Source organism: Eretmochelys imbricata, chromosome 9 (genome assembly GCF_965152235.1).
Source record: "Eretmochelys imbricata isolate rEreImb1 chromosome 9, rEreImb1.hap1, whole genome shotgun sequence".
NCBI lineage: Eukaryota > Metazoa > Chordata > Testudines > Cheloniidae > Eretmochelys > Eretmochelys imbricata.
This window is the reverse complement of record NC_135580.1, coordinates 31,379,442-31,391,448: the sequence shown is the minus strand read 5'-3', so window position 1 is coordinate 31,391,448 and position 12,007 is coordinate 31,379,442.

Sequence of the window (12,007 nt, the reverse complement as noted above, 5' to 3'; positions counted from 1 at the left end):
GGCTAGCTTGAACTCCACTACTGTGAGTCTGTCTACCCAGACTGGGAAGCTCATTCCTAGCTGTAGTGGACATAGGTAACAACTTTTAGTTTTCCTCCCAGGTGCTCTGCCCCAAGGCCCTGCCCCCACTCCACCCCTTCCCCCAAGGCCCCTCTTGCTCCTCCTCTTCCTGACCCCACTCCACCCTCTTCCCCTGAGGCCCTGCCCTCACTCCACCTCTTCCCGCCCCCGCTCCACCCCCTCCCCGAGGTCCCCACTACTCGCTGCTCTCTGCCCTCCCCCAAGTCCCTCCCTGAGCCGCCAAACACCTGTTTGGCTGTGGCCGCCGATCAGTTGTTTGACAGCATTGCTGAACAGCTGTGGCTGGTGGGCATCCACTATTTTTTTCCCATGGGTGCTCCCAGCACCTGTGGTAGTGGAGACATACTTTAAATGTTTTACCGTGGGGCATCGGAGTTATCTTTCCCAAACTGTGGGATAAGTGTCTCGGTCAATGGTCACACAATGAGTCAGTGTCTCTTGACTCCCAGCCCTGTGCTTAACTCACCAGTCTTTAGTTGCGATATACACTTCTTCCTTAGAGATAAATGACTGGGAAATATTAGGGAAGCTAGAATTTTTTATACCTGTACATCTCAGATTAAGGAAAAACTTGAATGAATATTTAAAAACTGCTACATTTAATTAATTCTCCAAAGTGAAGTGATCCCAACACAGAAAATAGGAGGAGGAGACAAACTGAGAAAGAAGTACACCGAAGAGAACTTCAGACTCAAGCTATGTACTTGGCTTGAGAACCAGCTAAATGGAGAACAACTTCACAGGTTTGTACAGTGCCTAGAACAATGGGGTCCAAGTCCATGACTGGGGCTCCTAGGCACTATGATAATAATGATGAATAAGGAAGAGACTTCAAATACTATTTACCAGGACAAAAGATAGGCGTGGCATAAGTCAGTGTCCTGAGCATTCTGTTTTAAGTTTCACTATATCTGATAGGTTCTCATTAGCCTTCTGCTTTGTACACAGATAATATTGTGTTCATCAATCTGGGCATCACACCACTTTTATACTGTCACTTTCAATTACTGTACTTCTGCTCTGTTTTTGCCTTTCTTCAGTCTCTTACAGGCACCGACTTATGTACTCCACCTTTATAGAACTGCTATTTTCTTCTCCCTCCTTGGATTTCGAGACGCAGAAGTCCTGCCGGCAGCCCCACAGATATCTATCGATCTACAGAGGTTGAATCCAAGACAAAAAGCTGGTTAGAGCAGCAGAGCGATTTTCATCTTGAGAAATCAAAAGCAAGAAAAAGCAGCACAATTTTAAAAAATGTGATTAGTAACTACAGTCCCATGATTTTCAAAGTGGGGAGCCAATGTTTTAGCAACCCTTCTCTCATTATAAAAATACTGAGATGCACACATTAAGCTTTGCCTTGTAAGGCAAAGAATTCTCACCACTGGAGCTGGAAAGAAACGTCATATTGGTGTGTTAATTTCTGCACTGCTTCCTACGCTCTGCTTCTCTCTCTCTTTCCTTAGACCTGGTCTACACTAGAAAATTAAGTTGACTTAACTGTGTCACTAAGGGATGTGAAAAACCCACACCCCTGAGCAGCGGTGGCGGAGCCATCCCAAAAGTGAGGGGCCAGGAGCCCCTTGCCCCCTCCGCGGCTCTGCCCCTTCTGCCCGAGGCCTTGCCCCTTCCACCCGAGGCCCCACCCCTGGCCAAGCTGGAAGCCGGAGCAGGCCGGGAGCTGCAGAGCAGCTCCCAGCCCTAGCCCATGTCTCTGCTCCATGACCCACCCCCCGCAGATGCCTGCATGGCTCTTCCTGACCCGGCTCTGGCCGGGGGATGGGGCCTCAGAGCCACAGCCCAGCCATGGTAAGAGCCACATGGCCAGGCAGCTGTGAGGAGCTGGGGGGCAGAGACATGGGCCAGGGGCTGCTCTTGCCCCCCCTGGGCAGCTGGAGGATCTGTGGTATGGCGTGGTGCCCCACGCGGCCTGGGCTCCCTGCCCAGGATCCAGCTGCCAGCCTGGCCGGGGGGGCGGGTCCTCAGGGGGAAGAGGAGGCCTGTGGTGAAAAGTGGATGGGCCAGGCCCATCTACTTTCAAAAAGTGGGAGGCCATGGTCCCCTGGCCCCCCCAGTTCCAGCGCCCTTGGCAGCACAGTTAAACTGACCTAACCCAGTGTAGGCAGTGCTAGGTCAACAGATGAATTCTGCCAACCTAGCTACCCCCTTTCAGGGAGGTGGAGTACCTACACTGATGGGAGAAGCCCTCCCATAGGCATAGGCATTGTTTACATTGAAGTAGTATAGAGACGCAGCTGCAGTGGTGCCTCTGTGCTGCAGTAGCATTTCAAGGGCAGACAGGCCTCTAGTTAATTCTTAAACATTTTTATTCCCTGCAATTGTTTTCTTTCCCCAGACTTTATTTCTTCATTGCTTGATGTGCACAGTGGATTCCAGTTATCGCTGCAGCCTGCAGGCAGAGAAAAAGGGGATGTCAACAGTTGTCTATTATCTTGTTTTGCTGTACACTGGTAGTACAATTCTGCAGAACTAGGGAGGTACTATCTTTTATGCATGTTTTATTTTTCCTGTAGATTGTTTTCAGATATATGTTTCCTCTAGAAAAAAAATGAAACTCATGGATACGGCTATTCTTTCATCAACTTTTACAAAAATCACAAGTGAGTAATGGTGAAAAAGAGAAATCAAAGAAATACAGTAAAACCCCCAGACGTGTAACCCTTCTCCCAGGTGCAACAAGGGTTGGCTTCAGCCTGTTATTTCTAAAATAAATAACCCCATGGCTCGAACCCCCACCTACTGCCTTGCTCTCATTTCTGGCTCTGGGAAATTAAAATAAAACCTCCCTGGTTACCTTTGAAGGTGGTTGTTCTCCACTTGCAAGCACTCAAGAGTCCTTTGGGGGGCATGGATACACAAATATCGTCTTTATTTTGGGGGGAAAGGGAAAAACAGTCAAAAGAAGCATGAAAAAAACAGTATATATTTGCAAAGAAGAACCCGAACAACCCAAATCAGTGTGTCAGAAGTTTGGTCCACTCGATAGTCCCAAACCATAAACATCCAGCTTAAGCAGGTTCAGAACTCTATCTCACCACACACCCCACCCACATAAAACTCCACTCACTGGTTAAGCTAGTCTCAATGGCAGTCAAGAGGATCCCAGGGGTGGCTCTCCTCCACTGGTCTGTTCAATCTGGTCCCACTCCAATGTGCAGCTACCTGTCTAGTTCTCTGGTTTCACCTGCTTCCACCAACTAGATGGGCCAGGGTCCTGTGAAATCAGCTCAGCACTGCCACTGATCCAGCCGGGCCTCACTGTGGAGTCAGTTCCCTTCCTTTGTCACTGTTGGCCCAGCTGGTCCTTGCTGGAAAGTTTAGCTCTTCTTCTGCTGCACTTGTCCAGTCTGCAGAGTCCTTCACACATGGCACAGAATCTCCAGGTGAGGAACCCACAGCCAGACAGAAGCCTTGAGCTGAGTCCCTGCTCCCTGGAATAGAGTTCCCCATCCAACAGACAAAGCCCTCTCCCCTCCTCTGTGCTTCTCAGCCAAGCTTCATTACCGAACCAAGTCATTACTCAAAGTCGGGGTAAGCAGACCTGCCCAGTTCCTATGCATTCTCATGAGCACAGTAATGATATTATCTCATTTGCTTATCAAAGCATAAACAAATTCCAGCCAAGCAACACAATTTACTAGGTGGAGTTATGGATAAACAACATAATGGATGTAAATGAAGCTGTCCAGAGCTGGCTTTTCCCCTTCTCTCCAACAGAAGGGCCAGTGAGCTCTGTCACTCTAGGTCTTCTAGCCCTGGGGCTCACACATATCACCGTCACAGGCAGTATTTGGTACCCCTGATAACGTTATTATCTAGCACAAATACACATACTATTGTCTGTGATCTGATAGTAGAGCACAGTTCTGTACATCTGAATTATCATACTGGAGCCAACCTTCACAGACCCAATATAACTATATCAAAGCATTTTTGCTCTTTTTTCTGCTTGGGAAAGAAAAAACGTCAACACTCCTGGAGGAATTATAACTTTTGCTGAGAGAACACTAGTCTGATCCTTTGTTGCCACCCTTTGAAATCCTAAGGTTTAATTTGGTGAGTCTCAAGGATCTTGGTTAAATTGATTTTTTCTTTTTAATAACACACCACTTGTCTACATCTCAAAACAGCAATGGCATGAACATTTCTTTTTTAAAAGTTTTACAAGTTTTCTGCCCCCAAAGACACATGTAGGCCATTTCTTACAGAGAGTGCTTTGACTGGGCAGTTTTATCTGAGGGAAACAATGATGTTCTCTGAGTTATTTTCTGTTGATTTGGTTTTTGTTGATTGATTTTGTTGACTATATACTGGTCAGTGATAAACTAGGTTTCAAAACCTCCCTCTTCATCCTGCCAGCGTCACGGATATTCCAGACTTCACCCTGGGTTTCCCTCTTGCCACCTAAACTATATGGGAGAAGAAATGAACTGACCCTCTTAGTCCAATTCTCTCAAACCACAGATCCTAAATTATATATAATGCTCTCCCAACAATGTCACCTGCCAAAATCAGACTTCTATAACCTTCTCCAAGCACAACACTACCTCATTAGAATACCTGTCTGGAAAGGTGTTGTCATAAATATAAAGGGAAGGGTAAACCCCTTTAAAATCCCTCCTGGCCAGAGGAAAAATCCTCTCACCTGTAAAGGGTTAAGAAGCTAAAGGTAACCTCGCTGGCACCTGACCAAAATGACCAATGAGGAGACAAGATACTTTCAAAAGCTGGGAGGAGGAAGAGAAAAAAAGGGTCTGTTGGTATGCTGCTTTGTCAGGGATAGACCAGGAATTGAGTCTTAGAACTTTTAGTAAGTAATCTAGCTAGGTATGCATTAGATTATGATTTCTTTAAATGGCTGAGAAAAGAATTGTGCTGAATAGAATGACTATTTCTGTCTGTGTGTCTTTTTTGTAACTTAAGGTTTTGCCTAGAGGGATTCTCTATGTTTTGAATCTAGTTACCCTGTAAGGTACCTACCATCCTGATTTTACAGGGGTGATTCCTTTACTCCTATTTACTTCTATTTCTATTAAAAGTCTTCTTGTAAGAAAACTGAATGCTTTTTCATTGTTCTCAGATCCAAGGGTTTGGGTCTGTGGTCACCTATGCAAATCGGTGAGGATTTTTACCAAACCTTTCCCAGGAAGTGGGGTGCAAGGGTTGGGAGGATTTTGGAGGGAAAGACGTGTCCAAACTACGTTTCCCAGTAAATCCAGTTAGAGTTTGGTGGTGGCAGTGGTTATTCCAAGGACAAAAGATAAAATTAATTTGTACCTTGGGGAAGTTTTAACCTAAGCTGGTAAAAGTAAGCTTAGGAGGTTTTCATGCAGGTCCCCACATCTGTGCCCTAGAGTTCAGAGTCGGGGAGGAACCTTGACAGATGTATGCTAACCCATGGCTCTATTCAAAGAGCAGCAGGAGACGGCAAAAATTATAGGAGAAATTGCCATATTCCATACCACAGTGAAATATGTATTTCATATTCTATCTAAAGGCCCATTAGTTCAGTGAATAAAGCACTGGACTTGGAGCCAAAAGAAATGGGCTCTATTCCCAGCTTTACTATTGACTTGCAGTTGGACATAGGTCAAGCAGCCTCTCTCTCCAATTTTTCCCATCTGTAATGAAGCTTGGAAAGTGCTCTGAAATCTATGAATGAAAAGATGATACATTTTTGTGTTATTTTCTCAATGTTCTGAGTCGGACAGCACTGCCATGGGTCACCATACTGGCTCACATCAGAAAGCCCTTCAGTTGCTCTTTGGCTGAACACTATACAAGAAACACAAGATAAGATACAGATCACAACACAGAAAATCCTGAGATCTGTTTGAGGAGCTGTAGGCTCCAGCAGATGGGCCACTCACAACCAGCAGGAAAAACAGACTGTCTCTGGCTAAAGCCATGCTGCATTATTCTCATGAGGATGTTAGTCTCCTGCCTGCATATACATGTTTGTGTAACAATTTTTATCACATTCCTTCACTGAGAATAAAACTGCTCTGTACAGAGAGCCAGCACAAGATCTATCGTATATACCACCTAACTTTGACTGAAACCCTGCATGTTTACCTCTTCCCTTACTAGAACTATGAACAGTATAATGATGAGGAGTCTGGTGGCACCAAATACCTACATATATGTTTTCTGGGCATAATAGTACTGCTCTAAATTCTTTCCTGTGTCCTTCTCCATAGATATGAATACCACTCTAGAAATAGGCATGCATGATGAAATGTATGTACTAGTAATACTTGCCTGTAAATCTATCTGTGCACCCAAAATAATCACTTAAAGAAAGCAATATTACAACTCTCTTTAAGGTGACAGAAGTTCATGGGCATTATAGGAGAGGTTGGGGATGATGTCCACTGTGTCATTTATAGTCCATCTAACTCAAATCTCAAAGCAAACATGTAGGTGTTGGTGCTTTTCTAACCTCTGCCAGCCCAGCTGCATAGCTCAATTAAAAAACCCCACCAGAAAACAAGCACTGAAGCATCTGCCCATCCTTAGTCAATACCCAGAATTCCCTTCCACTTGAGAGCAAGTTAGAAGTAGATACTGTTTTAACTATTTCAAATCATATATGGTCAAAGCTGGTTAATCTGAATCCATTAGGAAAATTCCATGTGTACTAGATTTAAAACAAAAATCAGATGAACAATTATACTGCTCCATGATGGATTCAATTGTGCTAGGTATACAGCAATCACAGATAAATATCAGGTTCCCCAAATGTTAGGGAGTGGAAAATATCTAGAATACAGAGAACATTTAAAAAAAGAAAAAAAAAAGAATACCACCTGCATGAATTAAATTTGCTGCAGTGCTTTCAGCATTCCCCAAGGTAAGTATATGCAAAATAGCACAATGAGTACAATAAGTGTCGTTTTACTGATCTCTGTTTCATGTAAAGTATGTTTATATTGTATTAATATCATCATCAAATGACTGTGCATTTTAAAAATGGGAGAATAATTTGTGTAAGTAACGCAGAATTTTCTGTTTGCACAATTCCAGTCTGAAAATGTTTTAATGCAGATGATGTTCCACCAGGGGGCTCTGTTTACACATGATATGAACATCTGACTTTCAGCAGAGCTTCTGTCTCCTCTTTAAATATTTTCACCAAGTTAAAGAAAAACTATGTGGTTTAAGTAAGCAGTAATGTATTACAGCGTGTAGGTATACTGAACATGTGCTCATCGGGGATAGGTAATTAGCTACATGCCATCAATCTCAGAAGTATAGGCATACAGCATACAACTACTGACCTATTTTCTTGGTCAGTGAAGAAGCATCATGAGGATAACTCTTCATTATGTGCAAAATTCTGCCCAAACTTACACTGCTTTGAATTCAAAGGGAGTTTCTCCCTTGACTTCAAAGGGAGTTAGATTAGGACCTCAGGGTCATTTGAAGAGGCTGCCGATATCACCACAGAGCCAGGCAATTTTTGACAGGAAATGACTTTTTAAAAGGCTGGCCTTTCCTATGAGTAGAGCCCTCTACTATCTTTTGGGACTTACATGGCTCCAAAGGTCTAGTGAATTTTTTTTATTATTATTATTTTTTTTACAGGCTTTCACCCACAATGATAAATGCTCTCTATCTTCATCCAGCCATTCAAAAAGCAGCTGTTCCTCTTTACACATGAGCACCTGTTTACAAACTTATCATAAGAAACTTTAAGATGCAGTGAAATAAATACTTGTTTACGTGGTTTAGGAACCGAGGTGCCATTTTCAAAAATCATGATTTCCTTGAGAGTGCCTAGGCACTGCTGAAAATTCCACTAGGTACCTATCTGAATCTTCAGGCACCTGAATTCTTTTAAAATTTGAGAGCCTTTAAATTGACTTTCAATGAGACTTAGGCTCTTAAGTGTCTAAGGACGTGTCTATGCTAGGAGCACTTTACCGGTATAGATATACCAACATATGATGCCGGCAAAGCTCTTCTAAAGTGGACACAGCTTATACTGGCTAAGCTTCACTTTTACTGATATAGTTATTCTACCCCCACTTGGGAAGGAAACAAGCTGTAGAGAAAAAAAGGGCAGTTGCCAGTACCGCTCTGTCTAGACTAGGGCCTTCTGCCAACACAGCTATGTCCGTCAGGGATCACATCTCTTCACGCCCCTGACAACATAGCATATGCTGGTAGAAATCTGTACTGTAGGGGTGTCTTAAGTCATTTTTTAAACTGGGACTTAGACCAGGTCTATACTACAGACTTCTGTCAGCGTCATTATGTTGGGTCAAGGGTGTGAAGAGGTGTGATCCCTGACTGACAGCTGTGCTGGCAGAAGCTCCTAGTGTAGATGAAGCTGTATTGGGAAACTGCACTTTTACCGGTATAGCTCATTTTGCTTGGGAATGCGGGGAATAACTATACTGGTAAAAGTGCAGCTTTGCAGGTATAAGCTGCATCCACACTAGGAGTGCTTTTCTGGTACAGAATACTGGTATTGCTATACCAGTGAGGTGCACCTAGTGTAGATATGACCTTAAGCTGCTTTGTCATTTAGGCACTTTTGAAAAATATCCCCTATATCTTGAGCTATTCTAACTCCCCGAGTTGATTGTCTCCAGAATACAGTTATGCAGCAGCTACTGTATTTATTGCACTGCATCTTAGAATTTCTTATTGCGAATTTGTAAACTGGTGTTCAGGTGAAACAAAATACCAGCTAAAGAGGAACTACTGCTGTTCAGACAGCTGAATAAAGGTGGAGAACATTTCTCATCAGAAGTGTAAACCAATGTTTTTGTTTTTTTTTAAACCAGGCCTTTTCAGCCATGTGAGTCCCAGAAGCAGCAGGGCGCTCTATTCATAGGAAAGGTGAGCCTAAGTAGAAGTCATCTCCCCTCAAAAACTGGCTAGCTCTGTGGTGATAGGCAGCCTGTATAAATGAACTCCACATAATTTTTGACCACACTACTCCAGGTTCTTGGGCCCATGAGTTGAAGGACTGATGAGTTCACAACTGAGCTCTGCTTTCCTGCTGGAATAACCAACCCCTCTTTAAGGTGTCAAATTTAAATAGTCCTAGTGGAATATAATTAGCTTCCAGCTGGGAATATCTCACTGAATTGCCTGTGAATCCTGACTGGGAATTCACCCCTCAAACCCTACACTACTGTTTGGTTCTGCAGGACCCTCTCTTATGAACACCTGTGGGTCAGGGTGTGTCAGAGCTCCAGGATCTGCTCTACAGAGCAGCAAAACACTTATACTTTATCATAATTCCTTTTCTTTCTTTCTTTCTTTCTTCTCCCCAGCTACACATACTGACTAGTTAAAATAAAACCAGGAAATTGAATACAGAGTTGTCACAGGACAAAATTTTGAAAATCATTGGTTTGATTAAGTCACAAGTTTAGTTGCAATAAAACTTTCTCTTGGCAATTATCCAGAAGCAACAGGTCATTTTCCTGTGACATTATCCCTGACCCCACTTAAGGAGATCTCAGTTCTCTTTTGGAAAAATTCTCTAGGAGTCCTTAGTGAAGGAATTACAGAGCTGATTCTGATTTCAATTATACTGTGTTGCCCTGTGTAATTCCACTGACTTCAGTGGAATTACTCCTTATTTATACTGGTCAGAATGAGAGCAGAATCAGGCCCATTATTTCCAGGATAAGGGAGTATATTTATATATAAAGCAATCCTAATTGTTAATAAAGTGGAGATCTCTATTAGAATGCTCTGTCTGCACATGAGATTGTACACTGCACGATCACTCTAGTACGTGACCCCTGCAATAGTTTCATTCCCCTTAATTCTTCAATACTGATGTTAGTCTTTAGAGATTCTTCAGAAAAATATCCCAAAAGCAAATCATGTCTACTCCATGGTGGATTTCCAAGGAGCTAAATACTGTACTTTCTTTAAAATGTAATGACACCATTTCCCTTTGCTTTCGTTATAGCTCTCTCTCTAATCTCTGATCCAGTCTCTGCCCTCTGCTCTCTCACTCTCTCTCTCTTGTCTTGTCTGTTGTTTGTGCAGGTTCAGGACAATCACTTCTCTTTGCTTTAAGCCATGTTTTATCTTTATGCTTTTTTTGGGCCCAACCTCCTTTTCCACAAACCTCTTTTCTTCCATCTGACAGTTTGAGAATTTTTTCTCTCTCTTTCTGGAGGTTCCCGTTGCTATAGTGACACCTGATGATTACAGAGACAGTGGCTACCTTTGTTAAAACTCTGGTTGCTATAGCAATGGCTGTTGGCTGTGGGTTCAATGAAAACCTTCTTAGGAAGGAAGCCAGTTCATATCCTTCTACTCAGCAATCTATCTAGTAAAGGTTTCTTTAATTGTGCACAGTAGCAAGTCTGAGAGGCAAATATTGTTCTCACTACAGTCAATGGGAGTTTTGCCATTAACTTTAATGGGACCACAAATTGGTCCTGAATTCCCATTGCATACCTAACAAAAGGAATACACTGTTGGCACAGTGGCAAACCCAGAGTCTGGTTTAACATAGTCAGCAACATTGACCCTGTTAACAAAACTTGGATACCAATGAGTGGATTTCTATAAAGACTGAATTAAATAATAACCACTTTAGGACTACTGCAGAAATGAGTGCCTCAGACACTTCTATGATCAAAAACTCCACATTGCTTGCGGGTGGGGAGTGTCTTCTTTTTAAACAGCAGAATCACAAAGCTGAAATGTGCTTGTCTTTTTTCAGGGAAAGGTGTGCCATCGTTGTCTCCATTTAGAAATAGCCACATGAGAATGAACATTCCTAATGAAAGATGTATACATTGTTAATGGGTTGTTCCTGTTGAAGGGGTTGATAACATGCTGATCTTCTGCCTATCGAGACTGCCACTTATTGGCAGGGTGCCTGGAGTTCTTTCCATTATTATGAGGCTGACCGATGAAGAACATTTCCAAGTGAGGTTTCCCACTTGGTGAACTATTACTGTTCTATTTGGAGTAACATGGGGAGAATTGTACTCTGGTGGGAACCCTAATCAAGAACATCTTAACCAAAAGAAAGTACCCTCAGATATTTTATTTGCTTTTGTAATTTATAGATTCATAGATTTCAAGGCCAGAATGGATCATCGTGATCATCCAGTCTGACCTCCTGCATAACCCAGGCCATAGAACTTCCTAAAAATAATTCCTAGAGCATAAGAAAAAACATCCAAACTTGGTTTAAAAATTATAAGTTATAGAGAAATCACCTCTTTTTCCACTTATTTTTGAGGGCTAGCCCGTAAAGAACATATAGGAGTTGTTGTTTTGGGCAACCATTCCTCTGCCTCCAGAGTCTTCACCTGTTGCTCATTCCTCTCTCTCATGTTATCCAACTTCTATATGAAGCTGAGACAACATGTACTGAAATGCCAGCAGTGCACAGATGACACCCAGTTGTTAAGGACTGATCTGTACTGGCTGGATTCTATGGTGCCTGCTGGCTTTATATATCCCTTTAATCACATTTTTCCATCTGAAATTTGCACAATCACTCAATATAAAACTCCTTAGCATCCTTACCTCAGTAACGCTGCAAGTTGAAAGAAGCTTTACTTTATGGAAGCAGTCCCCTTGCAGATCTTCACCACATATTACTGAGCTAGAGTTTTGTGGAAAAAAAAAAAGAGAGAGATGGGACATACCCTCTATTCATGTTTGGTTTTCATATGAAAAATTGCCAGTTCCAAATATTTGTACTCAACTGAGTACATATTAAAAAAGCAAACAAGTACCTTAAATAGCTACTGTTGAATCTAAAACCATCTTCCAAACTCTTGGGCCAAAATGGACTCTATTGATTTTAGCATTTGCAAAGGGAAAAGGAGGGAAAGAAAGTGAAATATTGCCATTGCAGCAATGGGATTTAAGTAAGTCTTCCACTGCCTCCCACCAAACTCAGCTG